Source organism: Hippopotamus amphibius, chromosome 7, assembly GCF_030028045.1.
Source record: "Hippopotamus amphibius kiboko isolate mHipAmp2 chromosome 7, mHipAmp2.hap2, whole genome shotgun sequence".
Classification (NCBI taxonomy): domain Eukaryota; kingdom Metazoa; phylum Chordata; class Mammalia; order Artiodactyla; family Hippopotamidae; genus Hippopotamus; species Hippopotamus amphibius.
Genome location: NC_080192.1, coordinates 43,987,428 through 44,013,331, shown reverse-complemented (window position 1 = coordinate 44,013,331; position 25,904 = coordinate 43,987,428). Strand labels below are relative to the sequence as shown.

Here is a 25,904-nt window from a genome sequence, read left to right as displayed (position 1 = left end):
TCTCCCTCTGCAGAAAACAAGTATATTGAAAATATTGCCTCCAAAAGGAGTAACAATTTCAGAGTCCTAAAAACCAAATGCAGACAACAAATTAAGAAGCAATTATTCTTCAAAACTCCAATGTTATTGGATGAAAATGGTAGCAAATCTGTAGCCTTCTTGTTGGGCTTTCCCATCAGCTTGATCAGAGAAAGCTTTAGTTTTAACTGTTTGTGGCTGACTGCAAAACCTAGCAGCTTTGAAATAAGACATGTAAGACTCAAGTGAAGGCTGAGAGGCAGTACAGAGTAGCAAAAACCTGTGGTTTTGTTGGTTAAATGTGGCTGATGTGGTTAGTAACTAGAGGGAAAGCAAAGTTTTCCAATCCTGAGGTAACAGGCTGAGTGTATGGTAAGAGGAACAGCAGCCAGAACTTAATAGGGAGATTCTAAAAGTGAGGAAGATAGATGCTGAGATGAGGTCTCCAAATATTTCTAATTGCTTTCTAAACTATACAGTGTAAAGCAACCTGGAAGGAGCCTGGAAAAATAGAGGCCAAGGGAGATTTAAGTACTGGTTTTGACATTATAGGTATTTCTCAAGTCACATGTAGCTTTGCTTGCTAAAGGTAGAAACATCCCAGACTTGAGGTTTATGAGCACATCATTGACCTGAATCACTGGCTGATCACTAAACTATGCAGACATAGGTATAAGTCCTCCCTGCCCTGCCCCAAAAAAAGAGGAAAAAGGGAAAAGCTGAGCAAAGATAATTACAGCTGCACACCCTGAAGAAACTGGTTACGTCATTTAATTTCTGACAAGAGACTAAAATAAAGATCAAGAACAGTAAGAAAAATAAAACAGAAACCAGAGTTCCCATAATATACCACCTAAAATATCCAGGTTTAAGCAAAATTGTGAGATATACAAAGAAAAAGGAAAATATAAAACAAAACAAAGCAAAGCAAAAATAACCTTAAAACATAACTTAAAATAATCCCATCTGTCCATATGTTGGAGTTACTAAATGAAGACTTCAAAGTAACTATTTATTTAAAGGAAAATATGATAACAATGAGACTAGAAATACAGATTCTCAAGAGAGAAATGAAAAGTGTAAAGAGAACCAATTGGAAGTTTTAGAGATAAAAATTATAATAACTAAAATGAAAAATTCAATAGATGACTTCATCCACGAATTTAAAATGGAGTATGGGAAAATATGAACTTGAAGATAAATTAAAGGAAATTATCCATTCCAAAGATAGAGAGAACAAAGATTGAAAGAAAATGAATAGCTTCTCAGAGATCTTTGGAGTAACTTCATGCATTTCAACAAATGTGTAATAAGAGAAAAGAGAAAGGGGGAAAATAAAGAAATAATGGACAAAAATTGTTTTTAATATTTGATGAAAACTCTAACTTACAAACCCACACACAGACACATAATAGTCAACTGCTGAAATTCAAAGACAATGAAAAAGTCTTTCATGTAGTAAGAAAAAGTGACTGATAGCAGATAAGGAAAAATGGAGACATTGATTTCTCACTAGAATAATAGAGGCTGGTAGGCATTGGAATAAAATATTTAATGTGCTAATGGTTAAAGAAGAAATAAAAGTATCATCCTTGGTGGACAAAATAATCCTCTATGTAGAAAATCATAATCAATCTACAAAAAAGTCATTAGAACAAATAAGTTTAGCAATGTTGCAGGATTATAAGATCAATACCCCTAAATCAATTGTATTTCTGCATATTAGCAAAAACAAAACCAAAAAAAACTTGATAATGTATTTTAAAATAATTCCTTGGAAAATAGTCCCAAAAGGGAATAAAATATTTAGGAATAGATTTAATGAAAGTAGAGCAAGACCTACACACTGAGAAGTAAAAAACATTGCTGACAGAATTTTAAAAAGACATATAACTGGATATATATACCATGTTCATGAATTAGAAGATTCAAAATGCCAAAGAGTTAATTCTTCCCTAATTAATCTACAGATTTAATACAAACCCAAAGAAAACTCCAGTAGCCTTTTTTTTGGGGGGGTGGGGGGGGAGGAAGGGGATAGAAATTTGCAAGCTGAGCTTAAAACTTACACAAAAATGTAAAGAACCTAAAATAACCAATTTGGGAAAATAAAATATCATTGTGGAAGACATATACTAACTGATTTCTCAGTTTCCTATAAAAGCTAAAATTATCAAAAAAATTCAGTACTGGTATAAGGACAGACGTATAGTTGAATGGAATAGAATAAAAAGTCCAAAATGGCCCTCACACATGTGATCAATTGGTTTTGGACAAAAGTGCCATAGTAATTAAATGAGGAAAGAATATTCTTTTCAACAAATGATGTAGTAATATAAGTGTATATTGACTGAACATTAATCCTTCCTTAATGCCATACAAAGCAATCAATATAAAATGAATTATAGATTTATATGTAAGAAGTAGAAGTATGAATTTTTAGAAGGAAACATGAAAGAAAAATATTTGTGATTTTGCCACAGGCAAAAATTTCTTAGGTGTGACACAGAAAGTACAAAAAAAAAAAAAAGAAAGAAAAATGACTAAACACCAAAATTAAAACTTTGCTTATCTAAAGATATCTTTAAATATTAAAAGGTAACCAACAGGCTGGAAGAAAATATTTGTAAAACCTATCTATATCTTATGGATCCAAACTATATAAGAACACTTGAAACTCAGAAATACAAACTCAAATATTCTCATTAAAATGAACAAAATATTTTGCTGACAATTGACAATTTCCCCCCAAAAGATAATTGAAGAGCAAGAAGCACATGAAAAGATATTCAACATAATTAATCATTAGGGAAATACAAATTTCAATCACAATGAGACACCACAAAACACACACTAGAATTCATTTTTAAAAAAAGAAGAGAGAATAAATACTAGCTATTGGTAAGAATGTGGAGAAACTGGAACCCTAAAGCTTTGCTGCTGGGAAAGTAAAATGACGTAGGCACTTAGAAAACCAGTTTGCTATTTTTTTCAGCTTAAGTATACACTTGTCATATAATCCAGCCACCCTATCCATCATAGTCTACTCTAGGGAAATAAAAATATGTTATATTTTATACCTTCCACTAATTCTTTTAGGCAAAATAAATAACTGCATCATTTATACTAACAGAAAATCTGGAAACAACCCAAACATCCACCAGCTGGTAAATGGATAAACAATATATGGTATTTTAACATAATGGAGTATTATTCAGCAAAAAAAGAGGAGAAACTGCTAATACATGCAATAATATAGATCAATCAAAATTATAGAGCCAGAATCCAGTATATGGGTGTCTGGGATTAGGTGTGGGAGTGAGGATTTATTGCAAAGAGCACAAGGGGATGTTATGGGTATGATGGTATTCTAAAACTGAGTTGCAGCGATGGCTGCACAACTGTGTAAATTTATTGAAATCATTAAGCTGTACACCTAATATAGTTGAATATTATGGTATGTAAATTATACTTTAACAAAGCTGTGAAAACATTCTCTGTAAAAATAAAGAGAAAGAGAGAGAAAAAATAAAATTAAGGTTTGGGGTTCTTGTTACTACATAATATTAAACTGATTTATGTACATATAAAATAACATTTAATTGATTTTCTATAATGTTCTAGGTTCCTTGATGATATCAAAAAAAAATTCTCTGTCTTCAAGTCACAATAATGACTTAGGCAAACAGAACTGAATAACAGAAAAAAATGAGGTGAAAGTTTAAAATTGAGATAGGAATTCCTATGAAAATAAAAAATTGATTTGAATTGAGGGTTCTGAAGAATACTTCAGAAAGAATATGCCTAAGTTGGCTATTAAATAATTTTATAGGATTTTAAAATGCAGAGTTGATTTTGAAAATGCATTTCTGAAAGAGGAAGCAGCATGAGTAAAGGCATGCAGACTCTAAACATATCATATCATGTTGCTATGAAAAAAAAAAAAATAGGAACGTCTCTCCAGTAAAGAGCCTGCAATTTTCTTTTAGAAACAATCTTGTTAAGAGGTATACAAGAGAAGTATTTTTTTTATTAAAATAAATGAGCAATATAAACTTGCACTAAAGTTACAATGTCAAAAATTACCCTGATATTCTTTATACCCTGATATTGTTTATAATCTCACTTGCGTTTTAAATATCTTTTTAAATCTCCCAACCAAGCTCTTTTAAATTGTATTTCTAGACCATATGTGATTTTCTCTAAGAACTCATAATGTAGGTGACTTTGGCATTATGATCATGTAAGTAAGAGAAAATCAAAGAAATATAGTTAAATTAGGCAAAATTATATGTAGATGTACTTCTTTTTAGGAAATCAAGGACATAGGAATATAGATTAAGAAAACAAACAAAAAGCATCCATTCATGTAGGAATATTATTTTTTACAAAAAAAATTTACAATAGGATTCTCCTAAAGTATGGCATTCAACATTGTGCTACAAATAAACAATTAACATGAATTTAGTTAATTTACAGAGTGATGTTTATCTGTACTTAGATAATCTCAAGAATGAGTAAATCTGGTTAGAGCAAAGGAGAACACAGAGGAAGTATTTGAGAGATTGCCTAATAGAGTTATTGCTCCAGCTAATTCTCCACATTCCTAGCCTTTTATGTTCTACTCCATCATGCAGCTTCTGAGTGTCTGAAAGTCACTCTGAGGTTAAGTTCTGATCACACATTTTTCAGGTGACCTGCAAATGACAATCGTGTCCAATATTTTGGAAGTGTTGGTTTTAAATTTTGATTTATCTTTTTATAGATATAATCATTTGTTGATTAGAATCAACATTGTCATTCAAGATAAATGGGCAAGGTGTATAAAGAACATACATTTTAAGTCCAAGAGTTTACTACATTGATTGCATAGGTTCACAATTTAAAAGTAAGTTTGAATATTTCCTTTATTTTCATCTTATGAACACAATGTGAACTTATATAAAAGTCTACTTTAGAAGACATTGAGGCTTAGAGAAGGCTAAAGGAAAATTTAGGGTGCTTATTTGTAAGTTATTGCAACTCTTTTAGAATAATAATAGTGCTCTGCATAGGATGGATAGGATTGGCAGAAATAAACTGGAGATAATAGAGTCTCAAGAAATTTCTGGGTCTTTTACTGCACATCTCTTGCCACCTATCCAGAAATACAGAGGCAGGTGAAAATGGAAATTAATTTCAAACCAGTACCATGATGAAAAATAATAAGAATATGATAATGTTAGTTTTTATAAATCACATAAAAGACTAATTTTAGCTGCACTTACTCCCAAGATTTAATTTTTACCCTTTTGCTGACAATGAACATCTATTTACACTGAATAAACCACACCATTTGCATCCTACTGCACTATGTTTTCCCACTCGTCATTGCTGAAGGCTTAGGAAAATCTGCTAAGTCTTCAATGATAACATAAAACATTCAAAAATCATTTTTCAAGTGAAAAGACAATATCAGGTTTTAGAATGGGATCATCATTTTTGAGAGTTAAAATCAGGCAAGTATTGAGACAGAATATGTAAATTATCTCAAAGGAATTTATATGAAACCTGAAGAGAAGTGCATATAAGCAAATGATTCCAAATATGCTATATACATATTAAATGTTTCTACAGAGCAGGTGATTTTCATTCTGCTGTGACTCATTTTGGAATCATTCCAGTTTACAGCGGCTTTTCTTCTACATGTTTTAAGTTTGAAGTTTAATAATCAATGTCAAAAACATTTAGTGTTCCTAATGAATAGATTGTAACATACATTCTTCTTTAAACTAATTGTGATATGAAACGTACCATATATATTTGCATGTAGAACCATATTTTAAAAATAAAATAATGGAAAGTGTTAGAATATTGATCTCATAGACCTTTATCTGCCTACTTATGGCATACCTTGACATAGGCTGCTAGTACGATGTTGACATGGAAAATGTGTACCTCTCTTCAGACTGGAATGCAAAAACTAAACTTTTAAAAGTACAATTGTGTTATTATATGAAACCATTTGCTATAGATCAAATCATACTTCCAACTCCACTCTCCCAAAATAAAAATTAAATTTCAGAGTCCAAAATCCTGGTGAAATTCTGTAAACCTGCGTCAGATGTCAGACCTGAATCCTTACCTCAGAAGTATAAAGTTTTCAGTATATGAATAAAACCTGGCAACCTGACAAACGTACACCTTTGCCCAGAAAAAAACAGAATGAAATTGCCTAGATTTACTTGTCCATATCAATAGAGAGAACACAAAAGGAATAATACAAAAGCATAATTAATCTAAAATATATCACACTTAGTTTGCAATGTTCTAGGTTGTTTTTTTCCTGCCTTGCCTTACTAATCATGGTTTACTAAGGTGAATTCTGAAGTTAATTGACAGTATGTTGGCACGCTTTTTCTGAGGTGGCTCAGATGGCCAAGGTGATGAGTCAGGAAACAGTCTTGGATCAAACAATTCTGATTGTTAATCTTTAAAACAGAAAAGTGTTTTACTTATACAATTATAATGATAAGTCTAGGTTTTGTGGTACTTGAAATGTATACTATTTTGGAGACTTTCTTTAAATAAAAGAATGCAAATTTACAAATATAAAATTTCATACAAAAGCAAATCCTAACTGAAAGTGGTCATAATTGATTATAATGAAATACCTAACTGCTGTAAATTTTACAAAAATACATGAATATGTTTCTAGAGCCCTTGAAAGAAACCAGTGCAAATGAGGACCCTCAAGCTTGATCTTTAGTAGCTAGCTTCCCTGTATATCTTTCAAGAATCTACATGCAGTTTGTAATGCACTTCTAAGTCTAAAGATATGTGGGGGTGACAATTTGTATGTTGTCCAGCTAGAGGTTAGAAAGGAAGTTGTGAGACTAGAGGGCACGGCAGGAAGAAGGAGAGATTGTTCACAACTGAACACAGACTCTAACAGGGCACAGCAGAGTTGTCTAGTGGTGAGTCATTCAAGGAGCGGTGGAGGTGAGCAGGAAAGGAATGGGAGCATGGAAGCATGGCACCAGAAAGGAATGTGTACTCGCTGTGATAATTTTTAAATAACATGAATGATAGGAGCAGGAAGTTAGACTAACCCAACCCCAAAATTCTAGCAAAATTCCTCCTATTTCTGGGTCTGCTGCTGAGAATATCTCGTGATGGTGGAGACCTATAGTTGGAAAGGCAAGCTGGTGCAGCAGATCAGAAGAGAGGCCTGGTGGGGCTCAGCTCTGCATTTTAATGCATGCCATCTTCAAATCCTGGAAACTGGTATAATGACTCAGTTGCCAGAAGTATTTTTTACCCTGTTAATGTGGAGTTACATAGACCAATACTTTTGAGATAGCAGTCAATGATCTTTTAATCTTTGCAATGATTTTTTAATCTTTGACACACAAAGTTATTAACCAATTGCTGAAATTTACCTGTGGCTCCTCTCTCTCACTCTCTCTGGCTCTCTCGCAAACACTTTATCTATTAGAAAGGAAACATATTTTCACTTAGGAGGAAGACCTTCTGTGATTCTATGTGGCACAGAATATATTCCTCATGTACATTGTTCATGTATTCATTTTACTATACATGCACCTTTCAGGATTATTCAGATAACAGGAAGGGTAATGTACAGCTTATTCCTGGGATTCTTTCATATTATTCTTGTCCTCACCTATTATAGTCTAAGCCCAGGGAACTGCTACTCCTTTATCAAGAAATCTTTCACTTAAAAATCATTTCTTTGGATTATTTTTAAATTTACACCCCAGTATTGGCTCATGTGAATTATGGCAAACTAGATGAAATATTACTACTGCAAGTAACATGATAAGAATGAAAAGTATAATACCAATAATAAAAATAGATTTAACTTATTGATGACTTATGTGCTAAATGGTTAACATACTGTATTGGGTAAAATTCTAATATAGCCTCTGTTATTTACTTCCCACCTTAACAGATGAAAAAATTACATCCTTGTAAGATTGAAGAACTCAAATTTATACAACTAAAAATATAAAATTCCTAACACTTCTTTCATGCTTAATATATGCTAGACATTGATCTAAGTGATTTATATATTAATATATTTAATCATTATAATAATACTAGAAGGTAAGTAACAATACTATAATGTTTCCTAGACAAAGAAACTGCAGCAAAGAGAGGTTAAGTTACTTGGCCAAGGTCACATAGCAACTAAGTGACTGACTCAGGATCCTACCTAGCTGTTTGGCCACAGGGTTCATCCTTTTAATCATTACACTTAAATTTTGTTTACTGAGAAAAGAATATTAACTAACATTAATTGATCTCAAAATGATCAAGAATTATCTGTTCTAAGAAAACCAGCAAATAAAAAACAAAATGATACAAGTGCAGTTATTTTCTCCACAGGAAACAAACCACAAACATGTTCTTGCAACTCTCATTGAAGGTGATACACCTAACTCTAGACCCAGGCCAAGGTCAGTGGGAGTGCTAACTCTGAAGAAATAAGATGAGAAAAGATTATATTTGATTGAAGTGTCAGGTTCAGCATAAAATATCTAAGACATTTGTTTAATTTTAATTTAAGATCAAAAAAAGCTAGCATGTCCTCTCACACATCTATTCAACAATTTACTGAAGATTTCAGAGATTACAATCAGTGAAGAATAAGAAATGTATGAGATCCATATTGAAATGGAAGGAAAAATCCTCTTCATTGTAAGAACATGATCATTTGTGCAGGAAACCATTAAAAATATACAGAATATTTTAGTAGAACCATTAAGTAGCTTTAGGAAATTTTCAGGATAATATATGAATATACAAAAATCAGTTGTGCTTTTTATATGTGACCAACAAACATTCAGAAATTAAAATTGTAAAATATGTCAAAATATAATCTGTAATAACATCCAAAATATGAAGTACTTAGGGAATATTTGATAAATGTACCTGACATGTATAGTGAAACAAACAAACAAAAAACATTGCTGAGAGAAGTTAAATAAGACCTAAATAAATGTAGAGTTATACTATGCTTATGGATGTAAAAAATCTATATTAAGATGTCATTTTTTCCCAAATTGGTCTTTAAGCTCAACCCACTCCTGGTCAATATCCAAGAAGGATTTTTTTTCTTGAGAACTTTGCAGGCTAATTCTAAAACTTATATGGAAATGCAAAGAAGCAAAAATGACCAAATCAAATTTAAAAAAATGTGGGGGACTTACACAATCTTATATACACATTTATTAAAGGTACTGTAATAAAGATAGTGTGCGATAGGTAAATAGTTATATAGATCATGTAGAATAGAGAGACCAGAGAGACCATATACATGTATGGTCAATTAAACTTTTAAAAAGTTGCCAAGGCAGGTCAGTGAGGAAATTATCTTTTTTTTTTTTTAAATAGTGCTGGAATAATTGGATAGCTTTCTGGAAAATGGGAATGTCAACCACTAACTTCCACCAGATAAAATATTAACTTGAAATGGAGCATATTCCTAAATGTAAGTGCTAAAATTATAAACTTCTAAAAGAAAATGTGGGCAAAACATCTTAGTAAACTTGAGCATCGCAAAGATATCTTAAAAAGGACAAAATACCATAAGAAGAAAAAAAAGGTAAATGATATGTCACCAAATTAAAAATGCTTGCTCTTCAAAAATAAAAAGGAAAGTCAGTAAATGGGAGAAAATATTTGCAACATAAATATACAAATTATTGAATTTAGAATATATACAGAATTTTCAAATCTTAATAAGAACTAAAAAAACAAAAAACAAAAGCTTTGAATGAGCACTTCAACAATGGAGCTATAAGAAATGACAAGCGTATGAAATTGTGTGCAACATCATTTATTATTGGGGAAATGAAAGATATAAACTACAGTGAGATAGCACTGAACACTGACTAGAATGGTGAAATTAAAGCAATAGATCATACCAAGTATTGGCAAGGATATGAAACAATTTGACTCAGATTCACTGCTGGTACGAATGTAAAATGCCACAACTACAGTTGTCTCTTGAACAGCAGGGGTTAAGGGGCACCTCCTGCACTGTTGAAAATCTACATGTCACTTTACAGTGTGGTCTCTGTAACAGCATTTCCATATCCTCTGGTTCAATCAACCCGAAGATCATGTAGTACTGTGGGAGGTATTTATTGAAAAAACTTGGCTATAAGAGGACCTGCACAGTTCAAATCTATGTTGTCAATGTCAACTGTACTTTGTAAAAGAGTTTGGCAGTTTAAAAAAAATGAGTTTTTTATGTCTATCTTATAACAAAGCCATTTCATTCCTAGGTATTTATCCAAGAGAGTTGAAAGCATATGCTCATACAAAGAGCACACAGTGCTCATAGCAACTTTAATTGTAATAGCTAAAAACTGGAAACAATCCTACATGCCACCAGCAGGTGAATGGATAAACAAATTGTGGTATACTCATACAATGGAATTCTACTCAAAGTGGAAAGGAATTAATTAGCAATACTTGCCACAACATGGAAACATTTCAAAATAATTTCTTGAAGTGAAAGATAGCAGACAAAAAGGGTACATAAGAAATGAGTTCAATATATAGGAAATCCTAGGCAATGCAAGCAAATATAGTTATAAAAATCAGATCAAAGTTTGCTTGGGGACAGAGGAACTGGGGAGGGAGGACTGGATTCCAAGAGGCATAAGGAAACTTGTGGGTGATCTCTGTACTCATTATCTTGATTGTGATGATGATTTGTTGGATGTATATAAAAATAAAACATTTTATATGTAAGCTATGCACCATTTAATGCATAGCAATTATAACTTTATAAACTTGTAAAAAACAAGGATGGTGAGGATGACAGGATGATGAAAAATTGTTGTAGGAACAACAATCACTGAATCACTGGCTTTACCCATTTAAAAAGAAAACGACTTCCTCCATGTAAACTTTCTTACATAGATAGCCTGAACCTCATCACAAACCACACTAGCTAAAGTTGACAGAATGCTTCTAAAAATGTCCACTAGGCTGAAATATCATTGATTTATGAATAGGGCATGGTTAATTGCAAATGACTAAGGGTAATGTGGGTGTGGTTTGGGTCCAGGGTAAGGCAGGAAACTAAACTCTTCATGCTATATGGTTTTATAAGGCATCTCTATTTGAATCATCATATTTCATCACATTAAATATCCTATGAATTAGGATCATGTTATAATTTCTGTTATTAACATTTGATGGCAAGAAGAAATGTCTCAGTTATAATAAAAGATTTGGCCAATATTACTTAACTTTAGCTTTTATCTTCTTATTCTAAATACTATGCTCTTTTCATCATAAAATTCTATATGTATGCATTAGTAACAGTAGACATCCATAGTACTCAATGCAAAATTACAGTAACATGACACTCAGGAATGGTCGGTGTGAGGCAAGAATAAAAGATGTTGCGCATTGCTTCTTAGAGATAGTGAGTGTTGAGCCAAAGCTTGAAGGAATAAACTAGGATAGATTTGTTAATAGCAGTTGCACAGTGTCTGGATCATTAAATAGGATCTCATTAAATACAAGTTGAATGGAAATTGTTTCAGTAGTCTGAGAATCCTATGAGCAAAGTCAGAAGATGGGGAGAATTTAAATTTTTTATGGCGGTACTAGTAAGAAACCTGGCTAAATTTAAAGAGAACCACTAAGTGGGTAAAGCACCACTTCAAAGATCTGGGAAAGGAGAGAGAGGGAAGTTTACCAAAAAGTTTCAGAAATAGACATATTACTCCTTAAGTAGAATTGGGGTAGACTAGGGGTTAATAGCATAAATACCAGAGCCGATGGTATACAGGTCATATTTTGCAATAACTGTTATTAACAGTGAAGAATTTTGTTACCTCTCCATGTCTCAGTTCCTTCATAGTAAAACGGGAGTAGTACTAAGACTTTCTTCATTTTAAGAATAAAGGTGTTATTACATACAATGCTTGTAAAGCAATGACGGGAGTATAGTTAGCATCATACAATGGTTTACATCAATGAATAGGAAAGAAATTGGAGTTCTGTAATGCCGAGTGTACTGATTACACCAAATAAGTTGTCATTACACTGTTTGACATCAATATCTGATCTTTCCTTTAGTTAATGTACTTATAGTCAACATTGACTTCTCTAAAGTTATTTCATTTATGGGTTCTTTTCAATTCTAAAGGGGTTATCGGAGTTGCTTATACTTCTGGTACATATCATTGCATGCAAGCACATATTACTGCTGCCAAACTGGTTTCAAAGCAAAAAAATAATTTTTCACTAAAGGCTCTATAATTTATTATTGTCTGAGGTGTAAAAGCTAGTGGTGTATGGCAATGATTTTAAAGGTATTTTATAATTTAATTGGCCTTTTCTTCTCTTTTTTTGAATTCATTGCAGATTAAAGTAGGCATTATGGTTTCAATGGAACAAAAGAGTTATCTTCAAAACATGTCACAACTGCCTGGGAAAGCTGGTAATAAGAAGCTGCTAATAAGGACCTGCTAATAAGCAGCTCAAAAGTACCTCAAAATAACCGTGCCATGAGCTTCTCCATCCCCCAATCCAACCTGCTTACATCAAAGGGAGAGAATACAGAACAGAATTGCATATTGATTATAACCTGCATTTCTGTTGTGGGGATCTTTTGTTGTGCACAGTTTGAGAAGCTTAATATGTATAATATAAAAGAAGGAAAATAGCTTAAGAGTAATGAAATATGAGTCCAATTATTAATAGAATGTCTCTATCTTACTTCGTGGGCTGTAAGAACTGAAGTAATGCTTTTATTCTTGTCTTTTACCTTTTTTCTTTCTTTTTTTTAAAAAATGTAAACCTGAATTTGGTAGACTTTTACTTGCAGAATCCATGGTGTGGCAATGCATTTCAACCAAAAATCATATCTGCAATAGGGTTGATCATAAATCTTTCCATATCGGGCTCAAAGTTGAAAAATGCTACATTAATTTGAGTATTCATTGGATATTAGTTATACTGCGGCCTAGTAACTAGTTTTCTCACCATTTTCATTCAGGAAAATCATACTTTTACCCATTCTCAGTTATGTATTTTGGATGAAGTTTCACATGCCTTTTAACAAGAAAGGTTTTTTATAAATGGTGTCTCTTACAATCAAACCATTATTTTTTATTTCTATGACTAGAAAGATGCTTATGTGACCAATAAGAGTTAATTAGAAACAATGACTTTTACTTGAAATTTAGGGAGGGATTTTTCCTTTTGCTACTGGAGAAGATACAAGATTTTGAGATCTGGTGCTTTTGCTTTTGCAGCCATCTTGCAACAATGAAAAGAGAACCTGTATGAGTATTTAGTCAACTTGGAGAGATATTAGGAAGAAACTTTCCTTAACTAAGTTTACTACCTTTCATACTTCTTTTGAAACCTTGCAAGAAGCAGAATGTTGATATTTGCTTCCTTAAGATGAAAATAAAAAAAAAAGTATTCAAAACAAGTACTTTTTGGATGCTAAATTGTAAGACCCATATTTTCTTTGTTATTGGAGGTAAACATGTATTTCAAGTTTATGGATATTACTGAAGTTTAACAAGCCTATTGTGGCTAGCAGACATTTCTCGTGAGTTATTGCTTTTTTAAAATTTTCTTTAATATTAACCCATTCTCCTAAGATCATTTCTGGATGTGTTGTGAACATAAGGATCCAAGTATATTGAATAGAACAAATATCCTGTAAGTTGAAAAACAAGCTGTCATCTTTTTTGTGGTCTTTAAATTTAAAAAAGTGAGTAGTACTAAAATATAAATTGGTCATTTTTAGCTAGTTTTTAAAAGGAATTGACAGTGAAATCAGCTACACATATGTCACAATACATTATTACTAAACTTTTTTTGAGTATTTTCTGGAAAGTCAACCCTTAATATTTGTTTCCTGTGGTTTATCAATGTCTAAATGTCTGGTAAGACTCTGAATTAGAAACACAGTAAGTGAATGATACAGTAATGCCTATGCACTGTACTTTTAAAATACATTAGTGAATCCCAGCAGAGTAAGTTACATGGGGATAACTAGTCCAAAGATAATAAATATTAACTTTGGTGGTAAGGGGAACAATTATAAAAGAACAATGGAGAGCTATTCAACTAAGGAAAAAACTTCAGAGGATTCAATCGTCCACAACATGAGTTAACTGGATGGATCTAAGTATAGGTATCTTTCCCCTGGAGGTATTAAAACTTGTCCATATCAGCATGGAGGCTAAAGCTCAAGCAGAAAGTTATAGTCCTATCAGATTAAGATTTCACAAGATTGAATTTTAGGCAAACAGAGTGTCTAGAATTTAAGGAAATAAATCTCAGAAAAGCTGAAGTCAAAGCAGGGCCTGCCCGCCAAAACATCAATAAACTTCTTTAAAGCCATGGTTTCCCTCTGGATTGAACGTGTACATCGGACATTTCAAAAGCCACGTGGAAAAAAACAAAATTAAGCAAAATCTGCAGGACTAAAAGACTAAGAAGAGAATTCATCTTCTGCCTAAAGGAGAGAGGGCAGAGTCTGGAGTCTGAGGCTGGTCAGGCTAGAGGTGTTTGCTAAAACTCTTGAGTTTTCCAGAGTCTGCCCTAATAGAGTATTAGAACAAGCCTCCACAGTTCAAGGTGAACTTCCAGCAACTTAATTATCTGCTTAAACAAACAAACCCTCATCAGAAGATAATAGGATCCAGGAACTCTATGAAGTGCTCTTTATAATGTCCAGTGTCTAATGGAAACTTATAAAATGTGCTGATAAGTAAGAATAATGTGACCAACTGTTCCAAAAAAAAAAAATAAAAGTCACCAGAAACAGACTAAAGGATAACCCAGATGCAAAAATAGCAGACAATGTCTAAAGAAGATACTACAAATATTGATACATTCAAGAACTTAAATGAAAATGATTAAATTAACTGAAAAAGTAGAAGAAAATCAATAGCAGCAAACCAAATGGAAATTTTAGATTTTAAAATTGCAATATCTGACATGAGAAATAAAATTACTGGATAGACTTAGTAGCAGAAATAAAGGGCAGAAAATAATAGGTTGATTTTGAAGATAAATATCTAGGGAAAAAGGACTTAAAGAATAAAGTAAATCCCAGTGACTTTCAGAGTGATAACAAATGTTCTAAGATATGTAAAATTGAGTCCAAGAAAGAGAGGAATGGAAAAATTGGGACAGATTTTTCCAAATGTGATGAAAACCATCAAATTACAATTCTAAAATACTCTGCAACCCCCAAGCAAGATAAATTTTAAAGAGTCACACCTCATAAAGTAGCTAAAATACAAAAATAAAAAGAAATCTTGAAAGAAATGAGAGAATAATACATTACACACAAAAGAACAATGCTATAAATAAAGACTAAATTTTCTGATTTTATTTAATAACAGAACTGTAAAGCACATGAAGCAAAATCTGAGAGAAAGAAGTTCAGGTATCCAAATAAATAATGCACTAAATTATAATAATTGCCTCTAACAATTAATAGAATAGCAAGACAAAAATCAATAATAATAGTATCAATCTACTTTAATCAGCATTTACAGAATATTATCCCTAATAATGCCTGTTCATAAAATGTCTTAATGAACTAAAAAATTAAAGTATAACAAAGTATGTTTTCATTGTAACATAAATTATAAGTTAATGCCATTAAATTCCATAAATATTGGTAAATAAAATACTTCTAAACAACCAATATACATAAAAAAGATGAAATCACAAGGGAAATTAGAAAATATTTATAATCGATTGGTAATGACAAAACAACATATGAAAATTTATGGCATACAGCTAAAGCAGAGCTTACAGAGAAATGTTTAAGTTTATACACCTCTATTAAACCACATCTAAATGAAAGATCTAACACTTCACCTTAAAAGCTAAAGATAAGCATATTAAACTCAAAAATAGGTAAATGGAGTAGGTAATAAAAATAAAAGCAAAAATCAGTGAAATGGAAAACAAGAATAGAGGCAATTAACAAATTCAAGAGTTTGCTCTTTGGAAAATACAATAAAATTAATGAACCAGTAACAAGGTTGATCAAGGAAAAATGAAGGAAACTCCAAAAAATATTGTTATCAAGAATGAAATATGGAACATACCACAGATTCTACAGAATATAAAAATATATTAAGGAAATAGCTTGAATAAATTTGATGAAATATATATTCTATGAAAAATACAACTCACCAAAATTTACACGAAAATAAATAGAAAATCTAAATATCTCTATATCTACTAAGCACATTACCAAAAATGTCACACAAATAAAAGTCTATATCATGGTTTTACAGGTGAATTTTGTTAAATATGTACGTAAGAAATTATATCAATCATATAAATTCTCTCCCAAATGAGGAGAAAAAAAGACTTCACAATTCACTTTAGGAAGGAAACATAACAGCAATATCAAAACCTGATGAATATATCACAAGAATATTAAATTAAGGCCAGTACCCACATGAATACAGAGAAAATCTTAACAAAACCTTTGCAAATTGATTCTAGCAATACACACAAAGAATAATATATTCTAACCAAATGGGATTAGCCTGAGAAAACAGGGTTCAACATTAAAAATCCAAACAAGACAAATCAGAAAGAAAAGAAAGAAAAACATGTTTATCTTAGTATATTCATAACAAAATCTCTCAGTAAACTATGAATAGAAGGCAAATTCTTCACTAAGATGAAGAATTTCTTAATGGTGAAATAATGAACATCTTTATATTAAATCTCTCCAAAAAGGAAAAGAAATCTGCTCTCACAATTTCTCACTTATTTTCAGTACTGTATTAAGCATCCTAATCAGTGCAATAAGGGGAGAAAAAGAAACAGTAGGCATAGGATTGCAAAGGAAGAAGTAAATGTTCTTATTCCCAGATGACACAATTGCTTGCATACACAGTCCCAAGGAATTTACAAAAGTACTACTAGAACTAATGTATAAATATAGCAAGATCACAAATCAATGTTAAAGTTAATTGTAGTTTTATATATTGACAGCAATTATAAAATGTTCAAATCCATTAACAGATGCATCAAAATCCATGAAAAATAAGTATAAATTTAGTAAAAGATGTTTAAAATCTCTACATGGGAAACTACGAGAGATTGCCATAAGAAATTAAAGATGATCTAAATAAATGAGACAAGTATTATGCTCATCAATTAAACAACTTAACATTCTTAATATTTCAATTGATCTTAAAAGATTAAATGCAAAACAGATGGAGGGACATACCATGTTCCTGGATTGGAAGAATCAACATCGTGAAAATGACTGTACTACCCAAAGCAATTTACAGATTCAATGCAATCCCAATCAAATTACCAATGGCATTTTTCACAGAACTAGAGCAAGAAATCTTATGATTTGTAAAGAAATGCAAAAGACCCTGAATAGCCAAAGCAATCTTGAGAAGGAAAAATGGAGTTGGTGGAATCAGGCTTCCTGACTTCAAACTATACTACAAGGCCATAGTGATCAAGACAGTATGGTACTGGCACAAAAATCGAAAGGACGATCAATGGAATAGAATAGAGAACTCAGAAGTAAGCCCAAACACATATGGGCACCTTATCTTTGACAAAGGAGGCACGAGTATACAATGGTAAAAAGACAGCCTCTTCAATAAGTGGTGCTGGGAAAATTGGACAGCAACATGTAAAAGAATGAAATTAGAACACATCCTAACACCATACACAAAAAGAAACTCCAAATGGATTAAAGACCTACATGTAAGGCCAGACACTATAAAACTCCTAGAGGAAAACATAGGCAGAACACTCTATGACATCCATCAAAGCAAGATCCTTTTTGACCCACCTCCTAGAATCATGGAAATAAAATCAAGAATAAACACATGGGACCTCATGAAACTTAAAAGCATTTGCACAGTGAAAGAAACCATAAACAAGACTAAAAGGCAACCCTCAGAATCGGAAAAAATAGTTGCCTATGAAACAACGGACAAAGGATTAACCTCCAAAATATACAAGTAGCTCATGCAGCTTAATACCAAAAAAGCAAATAACCCAATCCACAAATGGGCGGAAGACCTAAATAGACATTTCTCCAAAGAAGACATACAGATGACCAACAAACACATGAAAAGATGCTCAACATCACTCATCATCAGAAAAATGCAAGTCAAAGCCACAATGAGGTATCACCTCACACCAATCAGAATGGCCATCATCACAAAATCTGGAAACCACAAATGTTGGAGAGGGTGTGGAGAAAAGGGAACTCTCCTGCACTGTTGGTGGGACTGTAAGTTGGTACAGCCACTATGGAAAACAATTTGGAGGTTCCTTAAAAAACTACAAATAGAACTACCATATGATCCAGTCATCCCACTCCTGGGCATATACCCAAAGAAAACCATAATCCCAAAAGAAACATGTACCATAATGTTTATTGCAGCACTATTTACAATAGCCAGGACATGGGAGCAACCTAAATGCCCATCAACAAATGAATGGATACAGAAGATGTGGCATATATATACAATGGAATATTACTCAGCTATAAAAAGGGATGAGATGGAGCTATATATAATGAGGTGGATAGACCTAGAGTCTGTCATACAGAGTGAAGTAAGTCAGAAAGAGAAAGACAAGTATTGTATACTAACTCACATATACGGAATCTAAAAATGGTACTGATGAACTCAGTGACAAGAACAGGGAAGCAGATACAGAGAGTGGACTGGAGAACTCAAGGTTTGGGAGGGGGCGGGGGGTGAAGGGGAAGCTGAGACGAAGTGAGAGAGTAGCACAGACATATATATGCTACCAACTGTAGAATAGATAGTGGGAAGTTGTTGTATAACAAAGGGAGTCCAACTCGAGGATGGAAGATGCCTTAGAGGACTGGGGCGGGGAGGGTGGGGGGGACTCGAGGAGAGGAGAGTCAAGGAAGGGAGGGAATACAGGGATATGTGTATAAAAACAGTTGATTGAACTTGGTGTACCCCCCAAAAAATAATAAATAAATAAATAAAATTAAAAAAAAAAAAAAGGACACGTGGGCGAACTTTGGGAAAATAAAATAGGAGCCAAGTTACCTTCTGAACCCGCAGCACATTCTGGGCTATGACTCCTTTATTAATGCTAGAACTCTAAAGAAACAAGCTACTTTCATTATTTACATAAATAAAACACAATCTGAAGCAAAAAAAAAAAAAGATTAAATGCATTTCAAGTTAAAATTCCTACACTATTTCTTGTAATAATTGGTGATTTGAGACTAAAATGTTTATTGAAATTTAAAATATTTTAAATAGCCAAAAATAGTTTTGAGGAAAAGAAGTTGAAAGATTAATACCACATGATTTCAAATCACAATATTCTTTACAATGAAGTTACAGTGATCAAGACTGTGTTTTTGGAGTTTGGATGGAAAAAAAAATCAATGAAGCAAATAGAAGATATAGGAACATATATAAGATCAATTGTTTTTTGATGAAGACACCAAGCCAATTCAATAGAGAAAAAAGAATATTTTTCAAACAGTGTTTTAGACCTGCTGGATAGCCACTGGATTAAAAATAATAATAACATCAACACCTACATGAAGTGTTACATAAAAATTTATGTAAAATGAAATGACTTATATAAATAGACTTAATGTAACAGGTAAAACAAGAAAGCTTCTAGAAGACATAGAAATACATCTTAACAACATTGGGGTAGGACAGAATTTCGTAGAAAGAACCAAAACATGCTAACTATGAAAAAAAAATGATAGAATTTATCAAAATTAAAACTTCTCATTATCAAAACACACCCTTAAAAAAAGGCCATAGAGACAAACTACTATATATAAAATATATAAACAACAAGGTCCTACTGTAATAGCACAGGAAAGTATATTCAATATATTCTAATAAATCATAATGTAAAAGAATATGAAAAAGAATATATATATGTATAACTGAATCACTTTGCTGCATATCTGAAACCAATACAACATTGTAAATCAACCATACTTCAGGAAAAGGCCATAAAAATATTTATAATACATGCATTTGATAAAGTTTTGTATCAACAATATAAAGATCTTACCCAAAGCAACAGTAAAAAGACAACTTAATTTAAAAATAATTGGGCAAGAGACCTGAGCAGACACTTCACAAGTGAAGATAAACAGAAGGCTAATAAGCACAGGAAAGATGTTCAACATCATTAGTCATGAAATTAAAATTACAGTGAGATCATTTCAAATCTCTAGAACTGCTAAAACTTGAAAGATTGACAACACTAAATGTTAGTGAAGAAGCTATTGGAACTCTCTCATACATTACTGGTTGCAATGTGAAATGATATACCCTCATCGCAAAACTGGCAATTTCTTAAAAAGTTAAATATACACCTACCCATGATTCATAAATTCCACCTGTAGATATTTACTTAGGAGAAATAAAAAAGAATCTATCCACTGAAGACTGTACAAGAATGTTTTTAGCAGGTTAATTCAAAATAACTCCAAATTACAAATAACTCAAAATATTGTCTGAAGAAGCCTGGTTAAACAAATTGTAGTATATTCCTACAGTGGCACATTACTCAGAAGTTAAAAAGAATAGGCTACTGATATACGGAGAAATACCAGAAAAAAAATCTCAAAAACTTTAAACATATGAAGCCAAGTACAAAACAGAATAATATGCATGATTCCATTCATGTAAAATTCAAGAATGGGTAAAATTAAGCTATGGTTTAGAAATGAAAAACAGTGGTTGTCTCTGGGACAGGTGAGAAGTGATGTGTAGGAATATGTTTAAGAATCTTTCTTTGGGGAAAAAGTCCTAATTTAAAAAAAAATGATGATTTCCATGTGGTAAATACTGAGCTTGCCTATTTCAAACTACTATCATGTACTCATTGAGTACAGAATGTGTAGTAACACACAATATAGTATTTCTGCCATGCAGAAGAAATAGACAATCTCAAAGGCACAACACTAAAATGTGATAAAATTCTTAAGATCTGTTTTTTCATTATACATTCAACTGTTTTGATATAATTTTCTTCAACATAAATGGAGAAAAGTTATGACCTATTAATAGAATACGAAAGAAAATAATGCATTTTTTGTCTTTATGACAAGTAAAATAATGGTAGTAAATTAGTATTCCCCAAATGCTTAAATTATAATTAATTTTCATGTCATTATGGTAATAAAGATTTTCTGATATACATTCTGATTAACAGATGTTTGATCTTTCTGAACTCTTATCCATTCACACTTTTTTAGAAAGAGTTTGAAAAGCATAGTCATCATAATCATAGGAAAAAAACTTTATCTTCAGAAAACCTTAACAAGAAAATTTCATAAACTGAGTTCCATTTAATAAATTCAAATTACTAACTCAAAATATAATTTGGTGATATGTGTGGCTTGTATTAAACAGATTTTCTTGGATAAGTTTTAATAAGCACACTTTCCATCCACTCTAGTTTATAATGTCATTCTAATTAACAAGAAAGGATATACACTGTGAATCATACATGTTAAATAGGTGTGCATGTTGACTGTCACAGATAAAAATGAGTGATGAACAGTTCAGCCTTCTCAGTACTGTCAGAATTACTCAGTATTTTAGCACTTTGAAAGCCTCATTTCACCATTATCTGTGCCTTTTGTGGTTTATACACCTTTTTGCTTCTCACTGGGATTTCTTTCTCAATACCTGTCATAACCAATCACTGGCCAATGGAGTGTGATGTACATTGATTCTAGTGAAAAGATTTCTCTTAGTCTAGCTCCATTTAAACATCTATTCCCTTACTGAACACAGAACTTATTTTATTTGGCCAAGACAAGCCTGGACTCAGAAGGGTTCAAAGAGGCAAGACTAAGTGTAGTGGTAAATGATGGCAAATCAGAGTGAGAGTAGACTGAATAATCTTAACTTTCTCAGGTGATTTATGTGAGTAGCCATATCATATAACTGGCAATATCCTAGAGGTGGAGGCCTAAGAAAAGTAGCATAAGAATTTTAAATACTGAAGAGCAAAGACATGCCCCTTTTCTTTCCCTTTTTCAGACTATTAATATTAATTTAATCATATAAATGAAAAAAATTTTCTTTTTTTAAACACTCTGTGTTATTCAATTTGCACAATATCCTATGGGTTATGTAGGTCTGATGCCATTACTTTGGAGGCATATATGATATAATCAAGGTACAGAAAGAGCATTATACATATATATTTCAAGATCATAGTCTCAGAATGAACTGATGTGTCTGTATGTGTGGTATATGACATCACTTCTCACTTACGTGCCCATGGTAGATATCACTATCAGTCATGATATAATTCATGAATTGCAATACCTAAGATAAAACAAAGATATAAAGATTCATGAATCAGTCGTGAGTACTTTCACATTCTAGGAAAAAGTAATTTAGTCCAGGGAACTACCATGCCCAGTAATTTTCTCCTAAGGGGAACCTGGGAAGCTGAGGAAAATCTTTGATGCTAGTCTATTATTATACTCCTTTCTTCCCTCTAAAATACAATAGCCCCAGGACTTCCCTGGTGGCGCAGTGCTTAAGAATTGCCTGCTAATGCAAGGGACACAGGTTTGATCCCTGGTCCGGGAAGATCCCACATGCCGCGGAGCAACTAAGTCTGTGTGCCACAACTACTGAGCCTGTGCTCTGGAGCGTGCGAGCCACAACTGTTCAGCCTGTGTGCCACAGCTACTGAAGCCTGCGAGCCTAGAGCCCAAGCTCTGCAACAAGAGAAGCCACTGCAATGAGAAGCCAGCGCCCTGCAACAAAGAATAGCCCCTGCTCACCACAACTAGAGAAAGCATGCATGCAGCAGAGAAGACCCAATGCAGCCAATAAATAAATAAATAAATAAATAAAGTATTGAAAACATAAAATACAATACAATAGTCTGGAAGTTAATTTTCCAGGCTATTGTCCAATGAAATTATCAAATCTTGAGACATACCAGGTTCATATTTATCAGCCCCTTTCCCCTCCATCCCAACACTCATATTTTTTCTCCCCTCCCTCTCTCTCCCTCTCTCTCCCCCTTACTCTCTCCCCCTCTCTCTCTCCCGCTCTTGCTCTCATTCTCACTCTCTTGCTCTATGTGTGTGTGTGGCTGTGTGTGTGTCCTTTCTTTCCCCTCCCCCTTATTATAAGTGGTACAGTTTTAAGCACTGAATGCTCTATGAATGGCTGAGATCAAATTAAAATAATCATTTGCACTTACTCCTCAGAACATGTATGAGTTACCTCTTTTGAAAACTATCTTCAGCCTCACAACTCAGGGAGAAATTATCATTCTCTTTTTATAGCTAGTACTGTATTTGCACATACCTACTCTTATTCAAACCCTCAGTCATACTGTGTTTTTGTTTACTTGTCACCTATTCTAAGAAAAATAGGTTTTTTTAAAAAAAGAGACAGACTCCTTCTTTTTCACTTCTGTATCCGTAGAGCCTAGTGATATTCTTGGAATCTAGGTCATCATGTTAACAGCAAACATTAATATCATTTACAGTGTGCTAAATGCCCTACTAAATGTTTTGTATATTTTGCCTCATTTAACACTCACAAAATGTTATGGGGAATGTGATTAACCTCATTTTACAGATGAATAAACAAAAACTTAGGTTAGATCACTTGCTTAGGATACTAAAGTAAATTTTACATGTACACACACACACGCCATATATATTATAACATATATAAATAAATAATATATAAATATGAATATCTTCCTATGATATATAATTGAATATATAATTTATATACATGTGTAAAATTAGAATTAAAAAGTAATTGCAATGACTGTTAAAATATCAAAAAAGGATTTCTAGGGAAGAGTGTATTTTCACTGCTAATGTTCAGAATGGCTAGTGAATAGTGATAACAAACAGATTGAATTTGTTAGTTTTATTCCTGCTTTCGAGTTCTCTATAGATAAGGGGCTCCATTTACCTCATGTACCCAAAGTGATTGCTCCCACGCCAGCACTCATGGCACCCTATTGCAGTTGGGTCTACCCAGAGTGAAGAATATCTTAATTCTCAAAATGCTGCTTGGCCAAGTCATGTTTCTAAAGGGCTACATCAGTATAGCGGTGCCACAGCTTTCATTGCACAGAGTCATCTTATAACTTGGAATTCTAGACAGGTAGAATAGAAGCAAAAAGGCAGCTCAACATACAAGACAATGACACACTAATGGAACTGATGTTACAGCAAAGTGATGAAGTTGAGTATAGAGTGAAAATAGAGAAGGAGGTCATATCAGAAGCTTGGAGGACTAATCAATGCTAACATAAGGAATGGGAAATTAATTCTATTTCATTGGGAAAATAATTGGATATTTCTATGAAGGAGTAATTGCCGGGATCAACTCGGTGACTCGAGGTGAGTGACGGGTGCCGCAAGCTTGAAGAAGACACAGACACAGACTGAAGAGAAAGATGGGACCGGGGGACTCAAGACCTCTCGGATCAAGAGCCTTGCTGATTGATCCCACCTTGCTTTTATTGAGTTTTCGGCATAGCCTAAGGGTCTAACACTCCCAGGTTAATCCCATAAACAATCAAAGGCCTCACATGACTGGGGGCAATGATCTTTGTTTGCCTCCTGGGTCCTGATTTGAGCTGGGCCTGGAGAGCAAAGCAGCCCTGGGGGCAGGAGACCTCTCTCAAAAGGATTAAGGGTCTGTGCCCCACCCGTGTTGGCCCCTCTGCGACTGTGCCTGTCTTAGGTTGTTCCTCCCTTGAGGAATCTTACCCATCTCTGGCTAACCAGTCATCCTCCAGGGCCAAACACGGTGATATAAGGAAGGCTCTATGCACCACCCCTGTTGGCCCCTCTGCGGCTGTGCCTGTCTTAGGTTGTTCCTCCTCTGAGGAATCTTACCCGTCTTTGGCTAACCAGCCATCCCTCAGGACCAAACAGGGTGATATTAGTCTCCACGCCCCACACCCTCAGCTCCTCCACTGCTCAAGCAGGACATTCTGAATCCCATCGCTCGGCCCACATACTTCAACATTTTCAATGTTTCAAAAAGGTTCCAGAATGTCTTCCCACAAGTAATTACTTGAGATTTTCAATGTGGAAATCTTACTCTGACTACAATGTAGGGATAGAGTGGTAGAGAGAAAGAGTAGAGGCAGGGTATCTTTAGAAACCTTTTGAAATATTAAAGAAAATGTGATGGCCCTGAAGTAGGGCAGTGTTATTGGTAAGTGTTATTGGTAAGTTACCTGCAAGAGCAGTGCAGCAGCAGCTGTGAAAAGTGGCTGAATTATGAATACCACTGGTGAGATCTCTGAACCCCAGGATTCTCCTGCAGCTGTCTCATGTAGTGGCTTTTATTTCTCCCATATCTCACATGTGGCTGAACTATGAATTATGTGCCTTCGTTGCCATTTTCAGGCCAGACAAAATAAAAGAAAAACAACATTTTTTATTATTTAATTTTATTTTATTTTTATTTTTTAAGAACTTTTATTGAGATATAATGGAAATACAATAAATTGCATATATTTAAAGTGTACAATTTGATATTTTTTTCTTATTAGTAATGTATATATGGCAATCCCAGTCTCCCAATAAAAACTTAAACTTTTTTAATTAAAAATAAATTTAAAAAAACAGCTCTAGAGCCTTCAAAGTATGTATTATCAGATTACGGCTGCATACAATCCCTCTGTGTTGCAATTATTTATTGCCCTAGTAGTCACTGCACCACCTCTCCTTAAGGTTTTAGCACTTGTATCACCCTCTCTCAGCCACTACTCCTATTATTGTCCTTGACGATTCCTTGCATTCTGGATGATGCATCCTGATCCTGTTGACTTGCCTCCCTCAAATAACT

General features: G+C 33.3%; 1 pseudogene; it reads right to left on the bottom strand.

Annotated features, from left to right (window-relative positions):
- The window catches only part of LOC130857602 (nucleolar protein 56-like), a 66,432-nt pseudogene that overhangs the window by 37,045 nt on the left and 3,483 nt on the right, over positions 1–25,904 (bottom strand).